Source organism: Solea senegalensis, linkage group LG2 (genome assembly GCF_019176455.1).
Source record: "Solea senegalensis isolate Sse05_10M linkage group LG2, IFAPA_SoseM_1, whole genome shotgun sequence".
NCBI lineage: Eukaryota > Metazoa > Chordata > Actinopteri > Pleuronectiformes > Soleidae > Solea > Solea senegalensis.
Window position 1 is genome coordinate 7,999,270 of NC_058022.1, and position 24,328 is coordinate 8,023,597.

The 24,328-nt window shown below is 42.5% G+C and overlaps 1 protein-coding gene across 3 annotated transcripts in view; it reads left to right on the top strand.

Annotated features, from left to right (window-relative positions):
* The window catches only part of adarb1b (adenosine deaminase RNA specific B1b), a 121,074-nt gene that overhangs the window by 37,064 nt on the left and 59,682 nt on the right, over positions 1 to 24,328 (top strand). For all 3 annotated transcript variants that reach the window (XM_044019678.1, XM_044019677.1, XM_044019679.1), the window contains exon 2: positions 3,961 to 4,035. The gene's annotated coding sequence lies outside the window, so the exon portion shown is untranslated. The remainder of the gene's footprint in view (positions 1 to 3,960; positions 4,036 to 24,328) is intronic.

Consider the following 24,328-nt stretch of genomic DNA (forward strand, 5'->3'; position numbering starts at 1 on the left):
CGTATATAAGACGACATCGCTACTTCTGTTGCACGAAAAAAAGTTATTGGATACATATTGGAGAGGGAGAATAAATAGATGGAAGTGCACTGAAGTGTGCTGCCATTGAGAGAGAGAGAGAGAGGAGTGTACCACTAACTGTTTTTTTTATCATTTTGGTTGACCTGTTTGCAATGTTTAATTAATTATTTCAGGAGGACTTCTTATTATATTTTCGGAATTTTAGAGAAACAAAAAAAGGATACGGTTAGGATAGTCAGAATAGAGAATGAATGTATTTGCTTGCAGACGTGCCCTGAATTCTGGTCTAAGTTTAGGGGGTGGGGAAAAGCCAGTGTGTGAATGCAGCAGAAGTATTTCTGGGAAGTTCATGGTGAGCGGATGAATGTTCTTCCTCCTGCATACTTACACCCCGCAACTGGATGTTCCCGAAATAAAATTTCCCTGCTGTTCCGAATGCGTCTGACCCAAATAATGTAAATGTGCAAAAGGCAAAAAAAATGTCCAGACCCAATTTTCTGGATATTTTAGGACGTCATGCCTGTGAAACAGCTTATGTATGTAACTGTTCAATGAAATATAACTGCTCCATTAATCTTTGCGACCCATTTTCCCAACAATAACATCATCTCTTCTGAACGTACTGAATGGAACGAGCACAACGGATCATTGACAGATAGATAGTTATTGTCATGGAGTTAGGAAGTGCGACGGAACCTTGTTTGGCAGCAGCACACTGAGAAGCAAATCCTTTTTCCTTTTTTTTTTGCTGCATTGAGGACTGTTGAGGATTACGGGGCTGCAGCGACAATGCAGATCGCCCTCTTTATTTTGTCTTCAAGTTTCACATGTCGCTTTGAGAAGCTAAATGCTGCGCAAAGCTCATTTGGAAATGAGCAGCCTAAGCGTTTCGCTCCTGATTCCTAAACATTAACTGCTTTCCACTTCTTGTCTTTGATTTATGACAATTGACATCTGCCACGGTGATTGCTTGCTGAGGTGAAACTGCAGCAGTTGTTTTTACGGAATCGGGAAACCTGTTTTTAAATAGGTTTTTGCGGCCGATGAACGCACAGAGCACATCTGTTGCCGTTACAGAAACACAAATAATCCCCTCCACTTCAGAGGAATTGTGCTCCTCGAGTGTCTCGTATTGTATATTGAGATTTCAGTTTGTTATAGGGTTGTGTTGTAAACAAGTTCGAGCCTCTGCTGTCACATCAGCCCACAAAATTCCCAAAGATGGCTGCTCTTCTACCATATCTGAAACTTACCTTTTCGGAATTACCTATATACCATACCATAAACTGTAAAACAGAATTTTGCATGTGTGATGTTTTTTACCTTTTTTACCTTAGCATAGATGTTAGTGTTAGCACACGCGCTCAATATCATTTATTTCATCATTGGCACCATCTAAACAACTGATTTAAATGGTGATTCAAGTAAATTGGTAAATAATAGCAGAATAGTATTCACTGTAACATTATCAGAGGGCTATGGAGTTGTTGTTGTCCCCCGCCTTCACTCAGGTTTAAAAACCCTGGGTATACCCACAAGTTTTTAGTCTGATAGAGGCTTCAGAGACAGAGGCAGCGTGAGTTCCAGGTTAGTTACTTCTCTGCTTCCTTTGCCTTTCATTGTCACAAGACACGAGAGGGGAAAAAACAAAAAAAACAACACACACACACAAGGTGAGTCATAGCAACTCCCTGCTGACTTATGTAACAAATCTTTCACCATATTACAGCCAAGGGGAAAGAAAAACAAACTCTCGCACATTCTTCGTCTATAGATGCTCCACTTTCCGTGCCGACTTCTTGCTCTTGCTACATTTAGTTCTCGTAAAAGCCGCACAGCGGGGGGAAAAAAGTCTGATTAATACATGAGTTTCAATCAAAACCAACTTTGTGTAGTGTGAGATTAATAAACGTAATTAATAAAGACTGTGTCGTCGTGGACGTTTCTCATTTGTAGGTATTTTGGATTCACACAAAGTCATTTATCATCGTATCAGGATGTTTTATCTGTCATATAGACAATAAAGATGACATTCACAGAAACAGAGCCTGATGTTTATCTGGACTATTACTCAAAGAGGAAGTCATTCAATAAGAGTCTAAATAGGCTGTGAAACTGTAGGCTGTGAAAAGGTTTTTCCATACGTTTATTTTATTTTAATTTTAATTTATTTGCAGTTCTGTTTCACATTGTGTCGTCGTCCAGGGTATCTGCCTCAAAGCCACACACACACACAAAAAATGGTGTCCGTCCATGATTTTATTACAGTGTGCATGTAAGTGTATTTAATTGTGGGCTTGTATTCGCTTGTATTGCGACGGGAAGCTTCTTAAAGTTTGTGCTATAAATGTAGTGTAATATAAAAATCTATTGACCTACAAACTTGATTTCATTCTAAAACTGGTTTCTGTTTTCACATGAATCCGTCGTGATGTGCACACGTTGCATGCAAAAATATGTAAATGCGAGCCAAGTGCGAGGAAGGTGACTCCTATGCGTGAGCCCCTTGTAGCAGGTGTGGTGCACCTTGGTTCATGTCTTGAATATAGATGACACACACACACACACACACACACACAGGTTGCCCATAATATGTCCAAACTGAACACCATGTGGTCTGTATCTTTTACCTCACAAGCTTTTTCACATTAGAATCACTAAGTTTTGATAATCTGTTCAGAATTTCCTGTCTATCACTTCTTAAGACATACCTGATTAACTGCTTGTTGAAGCCAATGACTAAGCAGGCAATGACACTCAATGCACTGAAGCACGGAGACGCGGTCTAGTTAGGAGCTGCTGAAGCTCGCGTGGTTGTCGGTGTCACACTGGGCTGCCGATCTATTTCCGAAACTGCTGGTCTGCGGAAATTTTCATGGACAGCCATCTCCGGGGGTTCGCCGAGAATGGTGTGATGGAGAAAAAAATATCCAGTGAGCAGCAGCAGCAGCAGTTCTCTGTGTGACGAGGCCTTTGTGGACGGCGCAGGGTTCACGGCGGGTCACGCGGGGATCGTGACGGAAATGCAGAAACGCAGCATCGACGCGTAACAGAGCTCCAGGCGTTACACGACTCTGTTTGCTTACACCCAACATGGTGGCAGAAATGGATGGGGTCAGAGGTCAGAGGTCAGGGGGAGAGCGAGCAGACTGGTTCTCCATAACGCCATTCACCACTTGTTATAACCGAGTTTTGCACTTTGAACCTTGAAGACGATCCCACTTTATAAGGTATCCTGTGTAGTGGCTGATAAGTGTTTATTTGTACAATTTCAGAGTGGCTCTCCAGGATTAAAAGCACATGTGAACTTGCATCTTGCATTGAAGGGCAGGTTGCTTGGGCAGTACGAGATAAGTAACTTGATTCTAATTTATTTCGAATCCTGCCCCTCAGTGTCGCCCAGTGTCGCCTCCACTTTCCCTTCATAACACATCTCTGTGTCCTTGTGCCTCTAACAGTGGAATAAAGAACTCTAATGTGATTGGGTGACGGCCGGGGAAGCGTCTGTTCCTTGTTCCCATGCCTCCGCGGATGTCTTGGCATTTTGCTGCCACTTTGTTTTCGTGCTCTGTTGTGTCATTGCCTTGTTGTGCGCTGCTCGGGGCAGGGTCATAGTGTTACGCTGTTTAGATCTGGGGCTTTTCCGACTGGCTGCCTGCAGAGATTCTTGGCCTCAATGCTGCTGTTTTGTGCTGAATGCACCGCACCTCCTCCAAGAAACTTGACGTCTTCTTTGACGAGTCTCATTTTCATCATAAACATTAAGAAGCGGGGCCTATAGGAGTCGTAACCTGACTCCTATAGATCAATTAAATATTTTTTCATGTCATATTTGATGGAAGAATTGACTTTCCCAAACATTTACTGTATCTTTATATGGTCATTTTTAAGAATACTTGATGTACGGAGCTGATGAATTCATTGTCCTTTCTCCTGCAGGAGCTGTGTGTGGCACTCGTGGACTGCAGAGGATTGGCACGTGAAACGGCTTTAGCGTTTAATTACTCTACAACGGTGAGTGTGGACCTGTGACATTAAAGACTTTTAGCTTGGACTCACACACATAGCGACTGGTGGACAGCCTCAATTTTACAGATTCAGTATTCTATTGGGGTCAGATTCTTGTTCCAAGTTGTGGAACTTGTGGGAACCACTTCTTTTCAGATCTCAAGTGACAATATTTACATTCAATTTAATTGCTATTACCACTTGGTGTGCCACCTTTGTTTGTTTGACTGGCACTTTTTAATGACCTCATCCGGCTGTGCTCCGTCTGCTGCGGTTTATTTGCGCACGTGTGTAGCCACCAACTGTTGAATGTAAGCTTAATCTGGAGGTCCTGGACTTTTCCATGGAGACTGGCATGACCCACATAGGTGACGTAGTTGCAACGCTACGTCTTTGCTGTGGAAACGCGGCGTTTCCCGCCGTCAGAGCTCATTGTGCACTTTAAATACACTGTTATATCGCACAATATAGCGCAGAACTTGTCAAACTGAATATGTCTCTAAACCTTACAATACTCCCATCGATACACCTTCAACTTCCTGATAAACAGGGCAATAGAAGCATGTAAAATAAACAAGATATTAAAGTAGGTTAGCCTTGGATTCTGTACATGTTCACAAGAGGAATCCGTTGCTTGCTGGGTTCCCATCGCTCCATCTTATGCGCTCCCTTTAACTGGGTTTTGGGGAAGTGATCCACCCCCGCTGCCTCACGGGGATCTTTGGTGATTTGGTAAACTGTTCTCCCTTTGCTTGTCTCCAACAGCTATCCTCCTCCTTCACTTATTATGAATACAGCTGGCAGAGACACAAGTAACTTGACGTTTTGCCTGGTATATACACATCGATGGGTTTGAACTGCCTGGCTTGCTGCCAAACTGGCATTTTGATTCCGACTTTTGCACGACTCGGGGTTGTTTGATGTCAGCTGCCGCAGCGCTGTTGGCCTGTTATACCCGGCATTATGCGCTATGCAAACTTGGCAGCTCGACCACCTAGGTTCCCGCTTTTCGAAATTTGATGGAGTGGAAAAAAAAAAAGTCATGTCATCAGAAAGCCATTGATATCTGAGACGAACTCGGCGCCGTACGTACGTTTGAGGCTGCTGCTGCCGGCAGATACTCCAGTCACTGACGGCAAAGTGAGGGCTTACATTACCACATTTCATGAACACACACATGGGCCAAATGCCAACTCATATCCCCTTTGTGTTCAGATCAAAAGTAGAGTGGATGTGAGGTCTTTGAGCAGTACAACTCTTATCTCCGCAGCTCCAGTGTGGCTATTTTTAGACGAGCTCAAATATCAGGGGATCTTCTCTGCCTCCATCTCTGTTTGTCTCTTTCTGCCTTGTCTCCTCCGTGTGTGCACCCCCAGTTTTCACGGAGCCTCAAAACATGTGCACGGCTGTGTAAGGGTGGATAATTATAGTGCATGTAAATACGTATGTACTGTATATACAGTGAGTACTGTAGTGCATGTTCTAATGGATGACAGGAGGTTGACAGTTTATGCTCATTAAATTCACTGGCAGTGTTGTGCGGCGTGTAAAAGTAGACCCAGTTTCTCTGGAGAAACTTGGATAATGGGAGCAGCTACGTTTCAAATCTTAGCCAAAACCTTATTTTGGAGGGTGTTTCTGGTGTTTGTGTGTATTGTGTACCAGACGAGGGGACTAAACAACAGACATTTGTGTTTTGAGGTCATGCAAAAGACTGCGTTTGACCTTTTAATAACTGCATTTTGACCATTCACATTTAAGGAGTGCAATTTCCTTCCTTGTTTTTCCCCTCTCTTGTCGAAGCCAACATTTGAAGCCGTTTTCCCGTTTTGTGTTTGTTTGTCTATATACGTCTGTGTTACCTGGTTTCCACTCACAGTCCAAAGACAGGCAAGGGCACTTGCAGCTGAGGTACTTTGAGGTCGTTCCCATAAACACTTGGGAAAGTGTCCCCCCCCCCTTTTGGCATTTGCACTGGTTGGGGAACGGAGTTAGTTGTGCGGTCGCTGTCATCACAGGGACATATTTAGCTCTGGCTTCAGGGTAGGGCCTTTCTCAGCACAATGGGAACCACAAGTCACTTACAGTAAGTGTACGTTGATGGGCTGAAGGCTCACGAGCCGCAGTGGCTCGGCTTTTTGTTGTCTGCTTTTGTGTGTTGCGAGTGTGACGTCAACTGGCTTTTGTCACTTGACCGTTTCTCTTGGCTCCTACTGCTGGTATGAACACAAACAGAAAAAAAACGTCCCACAGGGTGAGTAGGTCTTGGGGAGCTCACCAGTGTCTAGTTCTCATAGCTATTAGGTCAAAAACTGCCTCAAGGCTAAGTGGAGGCTCTGAAGTGACCATAGGTGATGATGATGATCGTGTCTCTATGTTGACGTGTTCTGGATTAGAACGTCAGCTGAGATTAGCTTCAGATACCCCTACGACCTTCAAACGATATTTGTTATGGACGATGGAGGGTTTTAAGTTGCATGGAAAAGCATGGATCCCACTGTGGACAGCCAGCGGAAGCTGAGACACATGTGGCGTTGCAGACGAGGGAAGGCACTTGCTGCTTGCACTCCTCTTAAATAGTCTCCATTTTCCTGCTCGGTGCTGTCAGGTGGAGAAGGAAGATTCTCATCTCCGCAGGTGGGGACTCTGCCCAATCCCAGTGGCACTGAAGTAACGGCACCAAACTGCTTTCATGAGGGCTTTTTTCCCCCCGTCAGGGTAAAAATGAAGAACTATTACTCTGTAAATCAAGCTGTAAAGAGCAGAGTTTGGACAGTTCTTGATTGTCCACTGTTTGACACAAAAAGGGGTTAAAGTATGTGGTCTAACTAGTATATGCACATAAACTGAAATAAGTAGTTTTGTTAGCATTACTGTTGCAGTAGGAGTTTGCAGCTTAGATTATAGTACGAACACCCTTCTCAGTCAAAAAAGTGTTTCCAATGCACTTGTGGTTTTGGGAAGATGATAAAAAATAGACACCACCTTCAAAAGCTTTTACATAATCAGTATCTTTCTGTCCAAATCCCCCCACACAAAACTTCAACGACATGCTTCACAAGGTTGAAGGAGGAACAGCAGTTCAGCCGTACCTTTTAGAGATGCAGTTTAATAATCAGGTCCTAGTCCACTCCATAAATCCAAGAAGAAGAAAAAGAATCAGTCAGCTATCTATTGGACACTTATGCTTTAAATCAAAATGCCACCGGTGTATAATCATGTGTGTATACATGTTAGCTTTAAATGATAACACCTGGGATCATCACTTTTCCCAGATGTACACAGAGCTGGTGTTAAGATGAAGATACACAAACACAAACCCCTGCCATGGCAGTGACATTACTCACTGAGTCCCAGCTGCAGTTTGTACAGTTGTCACTTGGACAGTGTGCAGGCCTTACTCTGTGCTGGGTCAGTGATAGCAGCCGCCGCCGCCACCGCGGCTCCGCCTCACACTGTCTTTGCATCACTGCTTCCACCTTAAAGCTTCCAAAAACAAATGTGGCCTCTGATACTGGAGCTGTCCGCCTCCGCCTGTCCGGTCGCGGTCACGAGCGGTGGGGGGGGAACCAGTTTGCTTGTACAATCGGCTTTTGTGTGACGCCTTGCCAGGATAAAAATGAACCGTGAGATAACGTGAGAAACGGATCAACAGAGGGTGGTGCCGCGTGGGTGCTGCGCGTGAAAACACGCAGGTGCTCTGCAGATGGATTCCTCACATATAAATACACACTAATCAGAGTGATGCAGTGTTGTGAACCACACCGACGGCTGGCTCGTACAGAACATATGCTGTTGGAGGCATCTGAGGAAAGGGAAGCCAAAATAGAAGATGTTGATGTCAGTGACAGCCTTTAGAGTCAAATGACTTCTATGGATAGGCGTATGAAAAATATATGGAAATAAATAAAGCATTTCTTTTTTCTCGTTGTTATTGATAGTTATTATTCCACAATACAACACATCTGCCTCCTCTGGGCTGTGATTACAGCTTCACAGCTGAATCTGTAGCATCAGGGGAGAGTTTGACCGATCACGGGGCAGTTCAGAGAGTGAGTGGGTGCTGCTATTGGCTGTTCCACTACACCTACGCCGCATACTGGTCCCCTCAGTGGAATGATCTCTAATCTGGCACTGGCAATAACTTCCTACTCTTTATAGAAAAAAGAAAAAAAGCCCACAAGAAAACACAAACATTAAGAGTCTTAAAGAAAAGCCAATACACATATGCATGTAAATATCGGGAGAACGTCTCAGAGGTGGAGTCGTCTGTCCCGTGTGAGACGAGTGTGTCTGTCTGTGGTCGTCTGGTGAGAGGAGCTCAGAACAGAGAGGCACGGCAGCTTCAGACGTGCTCTTCCTGCTTGGAACGTCTTCTCGCAAAAAAAAGTCCTTGCAAACTGTTCTGGCTTAAATCAGCCCGGTGCTTGGACTGCTAAACTGTACTGCAATTACTACACAATGGAAAACACACTTTCTTTCTTTCGTGCTTGTAATCTGGGAACCATCTGTGACATCTGGCCAGTCTTGCCTGAGAGGCCAGAACCCCCTCTGGATGGGTTCTGAGCAGGGGCATGTGAACAGGACAGGTGCCCGCTGATGTTTGCACTGTTGATTTGGTCCAATTATCAACTCCAGTCTGCAGCTGGAGCGGTGGCAGCATCTTCTTTAAAAGCTCCTCATTTCATGAGGCCGAAACCCAATAAATGTTTCAGTAATAGATTCCTGAGCAGTGTGTGGAGCGGTGTTAATGTGCCTTCACTAACATGGGTCAGCGCTGCAGATTTTGGTAGCAAGATTTCAGCAGGACCCTCATATTACCGACGAGGGAGTTAGTAAAGGCGGTGAATTAAATGCGCTGGAGTTTATCCTGCGTATCTTTTTAAATCCTTCTGTGAAGAATTTGTTCCAGTGACACTACAACACACAAGTCCCAGCTGTGGGATCAAAGGTCTGTTTGTTTTTTTGTTGTTTTTTTTTTTAGCACTTCTCATTTCATAGTCATGCCGCTTAGATGTACAAAAAAAAAACGAGGTCGTGACACAGATGAAATATGTTTTTTGTTTTGTTTTTCTACGGGAAGAATGATGATAAAATCATTGGCGGCGGCCTCGTTTGCGGCAACAAGAAAAAGGGATTCGATGAGGTGTGTTGTTGTTATTGTGCTCGGCTCTCAAAGTGACGCTCCGACAAATTAACTGTGTTGTTTAATGACTTAATTAGTGGTCGTCTGTTGTTCATTAACATTTAATGATAGAAATGCACGTCTTCTTCTTTGAATTTGAAACGCTGTACATTAGCAGCACCGACGCCATGTGAGCCTTAGAAAACAGTGAGCCTGGTGCTTGAAGCTGCTGAGAGGCCTCTACAACTCGCATCACCTCCTGGCATTTTGACTTTTTCTGATGATCTGATGAACATACGGCCCGGGGGCCAGAACCGGCCCGCCAGAGGGTCCAATCCGGCTCACAGGATGAATTTGTTAAAATTTCACACTAATCTAAACGTAATGTCAAATGCTCCAGATACCCGTGACTAAATGTTTGTGCCTTTATAGATCCAGTGTGCTGTGTAAATAGTAAATTTAGGCATGATATTGTTGAAATTGCACTTATATTTCTCAAGAAAATTCATTAAATGTAAAACAAAGGAGAAAAAACAAAGGAGTTCTTGTTTCTCATAGGTTATTATTCTATTATTTTGCTATTTTTACTGGTCCGGCCCCCTTGAGATCAAATTGTGCTGTATGTGGCCCCTGAACAAAAATGAGTTTGACACCCCTGATCTACACCCTCAGTTGGTATCATAGTATGTGAAGGCCAGATAAATGACACACAGATGAAAGGAAACAGACGTTGTTGGGTAATTAATTAAAAAATCTCACAAAACTTTCACTGTCTTGAAAACTCATCGCTGACTCTCTCCCCCTCTCGTCCCCTCTCCTGGCCATGTGCATTTGTTTTTAATGGCATGAGCACAAACCCGTGGAGCCATGTCCATGCCGATGGAAGAACAGCCAACCACCCAACCGAAAACAAACCGGCAACGACATCGTTCATAAAAAAATGTGGAGGAGCAAACGCCTTTACAACTGTACAAATACACGTTAATGCTTAGTGAACAGAGAGTTAACAGCAAGAACGCCAGGTCGGTGTCCATTTGGCGTGTGTCTTTGTTTTTCTCGCCATTTGAAACAAGTCGCTTTTGATTTTTTGTGATTTTGTCACCTGTCGCTCAGACAACAGGCTTCTCTGCTTCTTTTTTTTGCCGGCTCTGCCATGATGAGCGTCTGTGCGTGTAGGGCCTTAAAGCAGTTTGTGTTTCTGACACGAGAAATTTGCAAGACCCTCCTGACTCGGGGTCGAAGGCTGGTTTTCAGGCTAAAAGGCAGTAAGAGGAGGAGGAGGAGGAGGAGTGGAGACAGCTCCCAGTCTGTTAAATTATAAAAAAAAATACTGCAGTGCTCCGCATTACGATCCCTAGTCCTGACACTGTCACATGTATCCTGGCCAACGATGTATCTGCAAAAGTTATTCACAGATTATTGTTGAAGGAAATGATTCCATAAACTCGCCCTCTCCTGGTGTGGTTATTTTAACAGTAAATACAAAACCTATTCAGAATAGTCCGAGCTCTGTATGAGTCAGCACCTCGCTGATGTACACATTTAAAAAAAAAAAGAAAAAAAAAAAGTGGCGCCAATATCTTGCCAAATGTCTCACTCTACCCTGCAGTGGAGCAATAGACTCCAGCTGGACGAATGTTGGCCGCCTTGCCGACTCTGCACTAAATATTAATTACAATAATAGCGGTGAGGTAGAAGCAGGAGGGCGCGATGCCAGTGCCACTTGATAGTGTCCTTTTTTTAAAAGCCTCCCTTCCGTGTGAACACACTCGTCTCTCAAATGGCTCTTGCTGTTCTAAATGTCAGCGCCAGAGAACAATACAGTTGTTCAACTTTCTCCATTACAAATAATGATATTAACGGCGGGTCTAGGCTTACACGCCTGGAGACAAAGAGCTACTGTGTGCTTTCACAAAGTGAGCAAACTCATATGTGCTTACATTTCCAGAAGCTAATATAGGCCAATACTTTCAGTGAGTCTCTCAGCTACATCTATACTGCTAAGTTTGCTGCCGTGTCCCCTTTTGTGTTTGAAAAGTGTTGGGCTGCGTTTTAGTACAGACGGGGGAAACGATGACGCAGTCCCCCTTCCTGATTGGCTCTTATCTGCCACAAATCGACTGTCAGCCGACGACAAGAACATCGCGACGCTCTCGGTTTCACCTCGTAGGAGAAGCGCTCGTTCTGACTCTTCACAATTGTTGTTTCCCGTTATTAATACTTTCTGACACAAAGCAAACAACTGCAGAAGAGACAATCAATCGAACGCCGGCAGATTATGTCTGAAAGGTGTCTGGACGCATATGCAGACCTTCATTTAAAATGATATAAACACATGGATGTCGTCTACTTTTGTCTGACACGTGTGGCATTTCACATTTCCTGACTCCTTGTCTTCGACCCCTTCAGCCAAAGACTGCTTTCTACCAACCTTCAGCCACAGCTAATGAAAACTGCCAGCAGCTGTTATTTCAGCCGACAAAATTAACGATCTCTGGTTAGGAAACAGAGGTTTGTTTATCTCAGTCAGAAATCAGGACCAAGAAGTAAATCGACTGCAATTATTGTATACCGCAAAATGTACAGTGCCAGGATGGAAAATGTTTATGTAAGGTTTTAGGGGAGGGAGGGAACGGGAGTTTATTGTACAAGCTCTGTGAACAAACTATGTAATTGGGGTGGCATTGTGAGGCAGCACTCAGCAGTCGGGGCTCTGTCTCTGTTCTCCCTGTGCCTGAGGGTTTTTTCCGGCTTCCTCCGACTCCAACTGTACCCCGGACCCTTTGAAACACAAGCCCACGGTCCACAGACACACGGGTTCATTTGGGACTCTAAATTAGGTGTGAAGATTAACATTAATGAATGTTTGCCCCTCTCTGTCAGTGAAGTGTACATGTTCCACGCTGCGTCAGCTGGGATCGGCTCCAGCTCCGTCATGACTCTATAACCAGCCTGTTCAAATGGCGGCCCGTGGGCCACACGTGGCCCTTAGCCAACTTCATAGTGGCCCAGCCTGTGGCACTACATACATTGCTACATTAGTACTGATAGGTCTGATAGCATTGATCGTTTGCTTATCTTAATGCTAATAGTGTGCACCTTTTTGATTTCATGCACTTACTGTGAATACTGTGAATACTTTATTTTCGCACTTTGAGGTGTACGGCGGTCTGCTATGACCTAAATAATTTTATTGCTAGTTCAATTATGATATTTTTAATGCACCTTTTGATGTACTTTTGAAACGTTTGCTCACCTGCTGATTACTGGCTGCAGGAAATGTCCGGCCCTGCTAAATTTGTTGGCTTTAAAATGCGGCACTTCAAACATGTCAAATAATACAATGTGATGTTAGTGCTGCTTTTGCCTCTTCAGGCATTATGAGGATTGTATTTCACCTAACCTGATGTGAGGAATCAAAATGACTTACAGTGTTTCTACTTCTCTGGACCAAAAAGAAAATAAGTCTTTAAACCACACGTTTGACTTCCTTAAAACAATAAGCATTCTTCTTTACCAGGTGTAGACTCGTGCTGCTTCATGACGCAACGATAAACAAGCACAGATTCACACTGAAGCTTTTACATCCTGACTTTTAATAAAAAAAAAAAGAAATGCTGTTACCGGTTAATACCAGCTTGGCACGGTGATTACAGATGGCTGCCGCACTGCTGCTGCTGCTGTACCTCAGGTCGGCTCATCTGATCTGATCTGACATGCAGTTCACACAATAATAACAGACAGGCGTAAATATAAAACAGTGCAGCGCTGTTTGTGGAAGCGTCTCGCGGCAATAAAAACCCCTCATGCGTGTCTGTGTTGGTTATTGGTCGTTCTCGGTAATAATAATAATTTCAAGTCTAAGCATAACATCCTTCGCAGCCAGCCACACACACACACACACACACACAAACAAACTCAAGACAGTCCAGATGTGTGTGCACACAGCTGCACTCAAAGTCAAGACAGAATACTGTATTACGTGTCAGGTTCATAATAATAATCCGATCGACATAAACAGAGTCCGCTGTGAAGCTCTTTTCCACTCACTTTTATTGTTTATTCCCTTCATAACAATCAATACATAGATGAAATATGAAGATTCTAATGTCCGAAATAGACGTGGGCTAATAAAAATGATTGTAATTCAAGATATTATTGAGATAATTGTAAAACATAATTCAAACACACGGCTCTAAACCACAGTTTAATCACTCTACCTTCACATCTTGGTAAATTGATTCATATTTTAAAGTGAAAATCAATCCATACGTCCTGAAGTGATTCGATGATGTTGTTTATTTATTATAAACCGACAGCAAGAAAGCAGGAGAAGGAGCCGTGCACCGGAAGACCTGGTTCACACCAGCAGACGCGTGCTGCGTTCTATCATGTTTTTAATTTCCACGCTGCATATTTGAAAACACACCTGAGCAATGTGTGTATTTTTCCCGCGCGTGAAGCGTGTTGTTTCTAGCAAAAATGGACAGAGATCTGTTGATGTATTAATATATTATATACAACTGAAGGGCATCTTTGTGTCCGTCGGTGTAAATAAAAATCATGAGACACTTCAAACCTGTTCTGTCAGAGATGAATCAGAAACTAAAGTCATAAATGTACCAGTGATGTATGTGGAGAGTCACACGGGTAAAGATGCAGCTGACACCACACATCCTGTGTGAACCAGAGATAACACCCTCCAAAATAACTTGTGATCCATTCCAGGGTAATGTTGAAAAATAGCAACGCACTATAATCGTTAAACAGTAAAACTGCACCCCAACCTCTGGCAACCAAAAATATTTTAGGTGCCAGAAAAGAAATTTACCACAAATTTTTATCATCCTATGACTATGTCTGAAATATTTCTTTTTCTAAGAGACTTTGTAAAGATGCACAACAGCGCTTAATGACTCCATGTCCCAGTTTAAATAGGAGAGGACAACGGCGTGGTAAAGTCACATAAAAGAGCCGCGAGCTCAAAAGGATTCACACATTCACACAAAGTGTAAACCAAAACACAAAAATCACACGACCAAGAGTCGAAATTGTAAGGTTCGCAGCTGTCGTGGCGAACAGACTACAGCGATTCTTTTACACGCATTGTTGTGCTGACCTTCTAATCAGCCATCATGCTGAGTCAAATCAGATTGTTGTGGTCTAAACCAATTTTCTGTCGAACCTCGCCGCCGCCGCTGCCGCCACCGTCGCCGAGATCCCCCCTGAAAGCCTCGCAGGAGTGAAAGGCTGTGATTTGATCCTCCTCACCTTGATCAGATTACACACTAGAATTAGTATAATTACAGCTGTTGCTGATTAATGGGAAACTATAATTAGCACTCTAGATATAAGGAGACTGTGAAACGGAGAGTGCGAGCGATCAAGAAAGAATGGTTTCTGCATTTGTGGAGGTGTGTGTGTGTGTGTGTGTGTGTGTGATTATTGCAAGAAAGAGCGGTGTAAACACACCAGAGATATTTGGTCTGGAAAACCCAACTGAGCTGATTTCTTTTTCGTTATTAACTTCCTTCACTTGTTACACAGAGGAGTAAAACTCGCTGAGACAAAGTGTTTCATCAGTGTGCAGGAAGGGAATCCATTGTGCCTTTTTTCTTTATTTGTGAGTTCTCTCTTTTTTTTTTTTGTTGTCGGATGTTTAATGTGATTTTATCTAATGAGGTAAATGTATGCACACACCCAGTGAGTGAGACAGACTCTTGGGGCGTCTGTCTTCTCTCAAACACATGAGGTTCCCTCACAGCATTTCCTTCTACAGTCATCTGCTCCGAGCACAGGCTCAGTCTCGGCGTAACGCACTCCCGCGTGCAAATAACCAAAGGTGTGTGTTTTCTCGGCTGATTCGCTGACAGTAGAATGACACGCTCGCAACATTAGCTGCTGCATTTTTCTGTCAACAGTTGTTCCACTTGGTATTAGCATCGCAGTATAGCTCATTTCCCATGCGTGCTATTAACGGCGGCATATATGGAACACTTTATACCAGGACATTAAATGCTGCTGGTGATTGGAAGACTAAACGCACCCTAATGTCCCGCAATAAATAGGTACTGGGTGTAATATTTACTGAATAGAGACATCCTGTTCCCTTTGCTGCTGCAGGTATTTGTTCTCGCCGCCGTTCTGTATCACGTTTAGACTCCGGTAAGAGGATGCGGCGATGCCCCGGGCGCTCTGCCCCTCGACTGGCATCAGGAACGATTGGACCTATCAAATTATAGCTTGTTTTGTCCGGTTCACTCATAGGTTTTTAAGATATATGATGTTTATGGAATCATGGATCAAGCAACGCTTCGAGTTTCTGGGAATGTTCAGCAGAAACGCACTGTGACCTGAGAGGCCAGCAGGGGTGACTCTGCTGTTTTGACTTCATCTTGTGACACATTTACTGATGTTTGGATTGGATTTTTCTTAATGTCTTGTTTGGACGTGACGTATTTCTGACGAGAGTGGTGAAAATGCATTGAAATCGTTTTGTAGCAAATGAGAAAGCTAATTTAAATGTTTCATTGGCATAATTGCAACATAAGGATTAAAATTTCACTCATTTATAATCAGGATGCAATTTATAAAGATGCAATTCTTGTTTGGTAAAACTAGACAAAGGTACACTGTCACACCTGCAAAAAAAATTACAATTTAATTTGTATTCAACAGCCAATTGGTTTTTATTTTTTATGTATTTTACAATTTAATTTGTATTCAACAGCCAATTGTTTTTTTGTTTTTTTTTATTTTACAAAAAAACTAGCTTTTCAACTCAAACTCACAGTTTGTGTTACAGCCAGCATTTACATATAAACATTATTAGTGCCACATCACAGGAAACAAATATTAAGTTAAAATCGGCTCCGCGTCTATGTTCCATCCAAGATGGCGGCTTTCCTATTGGTTTTAGAGCATTGGTCTTCGTTACCTTTTTTGACCATCCCAACTTAATAAACGCGTGTACCAAGTTTCGTTCTTGTAAGTTAAACCCGGCCCCCCCGTTGACCTACTTTTCAAAGATGTGATTTTATAAACGTGGAATGACATTTAAGGTTGATTACTGCAGGAATAAAGGATGACTGGAACATGTTTGTTCTGCACCTGGGCAGATTGTATCTGCATCCTGATGGCAACAGCATGAACTGGTCGCTCAAGATGGAGTGTGCTTTCTTTTTCAAGCACCTGACCTGATATAATTCATTGCTACTCCAGCGATTTTGCTGCACACTTTCACAAAGCCGTGCACACACACACACACACACACATACATGCACACACTGTTTTCTCAGATGCCTGTGTTTGTTTGTTGGATGGACTGGAGGGAGTTTACCAGTTGAGTTTGACAACATGTTCATCCCCACAGAGTTAGCGTGGGATTGGTTCCGTGAAGAGAATACGACTTTTCATGTCATTTCCCGTACGCACATGTTCCACACAGTGACATCTAGATTTGCTGGTTGTCTCTTGTCGTTTGCTTCCAGACCTACTTTTCTGTTTAATAGCATAAGGTGCATTCACTCGAGTGGCCGACTTGTTTCGCGTCCTTTTATCCGCCCTCCACCCTTAGGAGAAGCGGCCGTGTGATGTCACCGATAATGACTCTCCTTGTCGTCACTACAAAGCAGCGCGGCTAATATTTTACAACCCATGAAGCTGTGGATTATATGGCAAATCCTGCCTAATTTAGGCTTTAGAAAGCATTTGCAGCCATGGAACAGGACAAACTGAGCTTTTCACACTTCAATGAGTCACTGAGTACCCCCTGCCTCACTGAGGCAGCAGTCAATACAAACAAGATGGATCGCAGAGAAATGCTTAGAGTGGCACAGGGAGGGGGGGGAGGTGGGGGGCAATGAGAGATTGAGCATAAAGATTTCAAATATTAATAGAGATGGAGTGTATATTAGACGTTGTGCATGCATGAGCTGTTTGTGTGCACTCTAGGTTTTTTTTGACAAGCTAAGCAACCCCCTACTGCCATGCAGCAAACCTTTCAGCCGGTGCGAGGAGGCAACCGAGCAGAATGGAAGAGTCTGTGAGCGGACAGGGAAGCTAAGATGGCAGGGGATCTTTTTCACCGCGTCACTTCTGACTTTTGCAATCATGTCGCCATCAATTTGGATGTGCTATGGCGAAACAGTCTTAAAAATATCACGGTTTATTATGTTGCCATTCCAAAGCCTTTCTTTTATGTAAAATTGAGGCTGGCATTAGTGGTTTTGGGCTCCTAAAATCCCAGACCACATTTCCAGCCATGGGAAAAGTCAAAGTCAAAAGCTTCTCAGTAAATTTGTGTAGTTTGCTAAAGAGTACGCCAATAAAAAGAGTCTCTCTCTCCCTATAATTTTTCTTTTTCAGATGGAATAATTTGCCGCTCATGTTCTTTACACCAACCTGTCACGACACTTGGAGTTAAAAAACAAACTGATTCTAATGTTGTGGCAGACGAGCAGTTTATTCACAATGCATGAACATTAGAACCAGTTAGTTTGTCAAGAAGTTTTGCGAATGGTAAAACATTTCAGAGGCTTGCCAAAGCCACTCCGGTGTCATCTTGGCATCAGGTCAATATTGTACTCGAAGGTGAATCACTGGCTCGGTCTCAGCTCTAACTTCTTTTCTTGGTTTCTGCCAGTTCCTCGTGTTTCTCTTCCTCCTTCCAACAGCAGAATGCTGCCATGTTCATGAAGCTTTACCACAGAGACAGTCTTAAATCAGGTGGTGGTATACAGGATGTTTTCCTTTACATAGAACAATGTAACTGCAGGGTAATGCTTTCAATGACATGTCCTCTAACGATTTAGTTTAACACTTAATGTCAGGTCTGAACTATAGATAGAAATTGGACAGTGGGGCCTTTAAAACTTAACTTAATAGACAGACAACAACTTGGTAACCACAGAAACAATTTAATTTGGCAAAAGAATCAGCCAAATCAGATTTGGAAGCCTACCCGATCAGAATCTGATCTTCCTGACCAACTGTTTAGATTATAGATTGCAAGTGATCAGATCTGATCTGCATGTTTCCATATTGACATTTCTACCACATGGATTTCTACAGTTACAGGCCACGCCCCTTTTATTTAGACAAGTAGTCTACAACAAAATGGACGACAGAAATCTGTGCCTGTTTCTATGGAGCTATGCAAACTTTCCTCTGATTTTTTAAAACTATTGTCTTCCACTGTTTTGATCGTGTGTTCCAGTCGCTCTGTGAGCGACGCAGGAGACACTTTGAAATCCTATCTGAGCGACCGAGATGTTCAGATTGAAACAGATCTGTAAAAATCCAATCAAAATTACACTCGAAACCACCTCCGTATGTGGTTTGAATCAGCTTTGGAAAGACCGCATCTCATGTGTTTTTCTTAGCCGTTCAGACTGCCAAAAAATCAGGCTTGATACAATCTGCATACTCTTTAAAAAAAAAAACCTGATATGGGCTTCAGTCTAAACAAGGCCAAAGCGTGTTTGCACAATACATAACAAACATACATTGTTATTGAATTGTTGCCCAGCCTTATTTGCAGCATTGGCAGTTGTTACCAATGCTGGTTTGAGTGTGTGCTGTATGCACAGTTGCTGAAAACATCTCTGAGCTGTGCTGTGATTGGTCAGAGTCCTTCCATCGCGGGCCAGATTTCTTCAAGGTTACGGAAAAGTCTGTTTCTCTCTCAGATCCATTGATGTATCTGATGCTGACAGGTTATCGTAGAACTGTTGCTTAATTCCTTAAGTATGTTGCCTATTCCAGCTTAATAATGTGGTGATGACACTAGTGTTGGAACACGGCTTTACAGCGCAGCCGCAGTCACTGTGATTTTGGACTTGGATTATAAGCAAGTGCAGATGTATGACAAGCATACGGAAGAGCATTAGCGCCACATGTAAAAAAAGAAATAAAACAGCATGAATTCTGAGATTAAAGTCAGAATTCTGAGATTAAAATCTGAGATAAAAGTCGAAAAAAGAATTGTGAGAAGAGTCAGAATTCTGAGATTACAGTCAGAATTCTGAGATTAAAGAGTCTAAATTCTCAGATAAAAGAAAAAGTCAGAATTTGAGATGATATAAAAAGTCAAAAGTCTGAATTCATGCTTTTTTCTTTTCTTTTTTCTGCTTCTTCTGTGGCACTCATATTCTCCCGTACAAGAAAAACCCTTTACTAGTGCATATTTTTTTTAAAAGATGCATTTGTTTTTATACATTTTGCATGCCACAGCTGTACGTCTGTGTGTGTGTGTGTGTGTGTGTGTGTGTATTGTACTGGCTGTGCTGAGTGAATAACATTTGTGATCTATAGTGATGATGTTTCCTCCCCGCGGCATCAGGCCCTTTCAGCATTACTGTGTCATCATGGCATGAGTTTGCTGTCAGATCTCTCTCGAATGATCTCCGTTATATAAGAACTGGAATAAATGGAATAGCTATGCCAAATGGACATACTGCCGCACACATGCGCCCCCAACCACGCACACACATTTCCAAATGCTCCATCTGGTGGCTGGCGCTGCATTGAAAGGCACACGGATGGAACGAGGCAGATACCAGGGTGTGGAGGGTTTTAAGCTCATTATTTGATGAATGTTTTATTTTTTTCTGGGGATAAAGTGGAGTTTAGTGTCAAGTCAAAGTGATGTATTTTGTAGGTAAAATCATGTACAAAATATGTGCTTTTGTTATGAGAGTGTTGGTGATGCAGAACACACACAAACACGCTCACAGTATGGCGGTTCTTTGACACTGTGACCATGACGGCGTTACATTTCACGCTGCTCAGCCATTCTGTCTTAGCGAGTTTTCTTTATCTCTGTGAAATTTACTGATAAAATTAGCGCACTAAATTAGCACTGATGAGTGACTCATCATCATCATCATCATCATCATCATCGTCAGCTTTGTGTTTGTTTGCAGCGGGGAGGCTTATTGTGGGCTGTTTTGCCTTCTCAGCCCTCTTCTGTTACCGGGAATGTCAACTCGGTGAACACAGAAATGCGGTTTGTTTTCATGGTTTTCACAGGTTTTGTCGTCCATTTGGCCACAGAGCAACGTTTACTGCATTTATCAGAAACTTCTTTTAGAGAAAAAAAAGTTGTTTTTTTAACAGCAACATTCTCACTTCTAATCCCAGTTTGCCCAGTATCTTTGTGTGTGGAGTTTACAGTATGTGTGGGTTTTCTCCAGTTACTCTGACTTCCCTCCCACAGTCTGCAGATATGTGGATTGGGGTTAGGCTAATTTGAGATTCTAATTAAAGACTCTCTGTATGTTTGCCCTATGACAGGCGGGCAATGTGTCCAAGGATAAGCATTATAGATAATAGCTGATGGATTGTTTGTAATTTAAAAACAAGAATATACTGTATAAAGCCAGCTTAGTTGATGTTATTTTAAACATTTTTGTTCTCAGAAACTCGATAAATGCGGCACTAACATCCAGATACGTTTAGTTTTCTATTACCTGGTTTTAATATTTTGTTTAAATGTGATTTTACTTTTATTACTCACTATTAGTATCTGTCTGATAATGATGCAAAACTGCTGGATCAGATATCAAACGGATGATAATAATGTAGAACCCGATATGATCCAGAAATCTTATATGTCGCGTGCTTCACTATGCACTGACTGTAAAAAAATTGTAAATAAAAATCAGCAATACCATTTTAGCTGAGTCGTGTTGTGTGGGCTGTTTATTGCTGCTTCATGGGAGAATAATATTTATGTCTTTTAAAATGGCACAAATGTGTTGGTAACAGCTTCATGGTTTGAAGGCATAAAATTACTAAAAGTGGTATAAAATTATTATTACTATAGGTACATTTTTTTGCATCATTTGTTATTGTTAATCTCTTATATTGTATCAAATGGGGAAAAAAAACAACCAGAAGTAGAAACCTGGATCAGTCGACCTCTAACAAAAACAAAAGTTTACACACGGAGTCGCTCTGATTCCTCTCCTTCCAGAAACAGAGTTTTCTTACTCGCATCCGCTCTGCTCACTTCACTGGCTGCGGTTGTCATTATTAATTGAAAGTGCTTCCCCATAGTTTATTTGTTGATGTCACGTTTGCAGTGCTGTGCCGTGTGTTAGAACACTGCTCAGTGGCTTTTAACAGAGGACTATAGGAGAAGAGTTGACAGCTGTTTTACCCCGAGCCTAATGAGTCACTAAAGCTGAAAATAAGCCGTGCTTTACGTAGACGTTCCTGTTTAAAATGCCTCGTGCAAACCCTGATATTGATATTGAAGGTCGATGTCTCCATCAACAAATTCCAGTGGTTAGGAACACCTAAAGTCATGAAGAACTTTTGTTTTGTTTAGAAAATACCAGAATTTGCTTCGTTATATTTAATAACAAGAGATTTGCTCGAGCATATTTTCCCCTCCCGCCTTTAAAAAACATAAACTGTAGTACTGTAGTACTGTAGTCTGTCTTCAGAGGCAGTTGAATGCCGGCCCTTTCCTCACTGTTCAGTCACTATATAAAAAATGTATGCGACAGAATGACAAATGGCTTCTTCTTAAATGTTGCATGCACAAAATGACGGACATTTGTTGGCACGCACTTTAAACCAGATGACATTATGTATTCTTGGCTGTAAATAGAAATATTTATAATATATATAAAATATAAAAGAGTCAATTGAATGTTTTTGACTCTATTTTGATTTGGGGATTCATGCGCCTTCGCTCCTTTCCTGCTCCCATTTTGTATTTTCTCCTCCTCGGGTCGGAGCCTGGTGGGTTTCTGTCTTGGCATCCTGTATAGAGCAAACATCATTACCTTGGTGTCTCTTTAGGTGATAGTAAAATGGATGGAGGAAGGTGGAAAACAATCAGCGCAGCCGTAGTTGGTATCAAATGAGCAGCACCATATGCTCTGGGGGTGCGCTATTATTAATAAGGCTAAAGCTATGTTTCGGCTGGGTGCCGTCGAAGGCCCTGGGTGAGCACTTACGAGAAACGCAATAACAGAAAACAGCCTTGGCAGCCCATGACCTCATTGTCTGTTTATGTCCGAAACGCTGCTGCCAATAGTCTGCGTGCTGCTGGTTGTCTCTTGCACTTTCCACATTTTTAGACGTTTTTAGTTTGTCCCATTATGTCATTGTGTTTCAACTCTCCCACACTCCCATATAAGCGGCGCGGCCTTGTTTCGGTGTGGTGATGTCAAACGTACATTGTGCCCACATGAACGCGATTAATCACACTCTGTTCAGTCTGTCGACATTTTGTTTCCTCTCGTGGAGCCTCGTGTCTCTCTATTACCCGTTCTTTTTCTTCTTTTTCTTTTTTCAATCGTGTCATCATCGCAGCTTGAGTGTGGGCCGCTCCCGTTCGGGAAACTGGTTACATAAACATGGCCTGGAGCATTTTGGCACAACAGTGCTCGCCTGTGACTGTGAGTATAACCTCTGTCACTTCGGTCAGAATTTGGGATTTAGGATGAAGTAAATGAGTGCTCACCGAAGCAAAAATAAAATAAATCCATCCATTCCACCGCTTTATCCTCCACATGAAGGTCACTTCTGGTGCCAAGCCCAACTGAGGGTGAAAGGTGGGGTACAACTGTCCTGGGCATGTCTCCAGTCCATCGCATAGAGATAAACCACCATCCCCTGGTCAATTTAGACTATCCAATTTACCTAATCCCCACATCTGCATGTTTTTGGACTGTGGGGTGATCATTTTGTATTTTACTTCATGCATATTTCAAGGTTAAAATAAGTTTTTGCCTCAGTTAAGGTGAATCAGATTATCATGCAAATATATATGAGCCAGAAGGTCAAGACAGGCTAAAAATAACATGTCTGCAGCAGAGAGAGAGAGACACACACACACACACACACACACAGAGAGAGAGAGAGCATAATTGTGATGTAGTGTCAGTGTGTTGTATTATATCCATTGAGAGTCTTTTTTGCTGTCACATTTCCGTGCTTCATCTCCCATATTAATCTTAATTTTTTTCATAGTTGGCATCTGTTGATCATTATCTAATTGATCAGCCGATTATTCCTTTATTCCTTTACAAGTTTACCCACATTTTTTTGATTGTCAGGACCGTGATAAATGCCTGTAGTTTTGAAGTAAAAAAAACAAAAAAGAAAACCTGAATGTGAAGCTGCCGTGAGGAAGATATGGCTTCTCCAGCTGCAGCTTTGCACGCGAGAGAAAAAGAAAGAAAGAGAGAGAGAGAGAGAGAGAATTGTGTCATTGAAGTCCACTCAGGTTCAATGACAGCAAATCTACCCATAACGCTTTGTGTAATACATCAGAGAACGTCTCAGGGGGAATCCAAATTACCTCTCACATCTGCCGTCGCTCTGTGCGACGAATACCTCAAAACCACACACAGACACACGCACATACGTGTGTGAGCAGCGAAAGCCAACAGAGGGCCTGTTTGAATTGATTAGAGTGTCATAAGCGAAGTGATGATGTGCTTAAATGGAAATGATGGCGAACGTTTCAGTAATTGATCGTTCTGTCAGAGCAGTGAATCAGGCTCGTATTGCAAATGGATTCAAATCATTATCTTCAGAATCACCGCGCTGGCGTGTGCAACGGTGCACAGTGAAAAAGAAGCATGAGGTCACTGTGGACCAGCACAATCAAAGCAGTAAGAGGAAAGAGGACTAGAGGGGCCGTATCATTTTACTGCATAGAAACTCAAAAAAACACCCAAGTGGATTATTGTAACATAATATGAACTGTCTGATTACTTTGCACGGAAAAGAAAGGAAAAGAAAGGAAAAGAAAAGAAAGCAAAAAGCCTGAGTCTAGGTGAGTCCAGCCACTCGCTTTTGGATGTTTGTGTGTGTCCTTTCAGGTTGTAATGAGTTGTGGTGAAGTGTCCGTGCTCAACAAAAGCCTCTGAGTAAATACAGTGACTCTGCAGGGACACTGTTGGAAGGGGCCAGCTTTTTCATAGCAACTCAACAATGCTTTGAAGATGCAATTTGCAGATTTCAAACAATGAGTCCTCTAAATAAAACTCTAGATTGGTTTAAAGTTTTTTTTACGACATGGGCAAAATGGGACACTCTTTTTCCAACTTATTCTCCACTGGTTGAGACATTTTTGAGAGGAAGGATGAGGTTTTTTAGTTTTGGTAATGGTAATGAATGTTTGTTTTGTGATTATACCGACTGTCATTT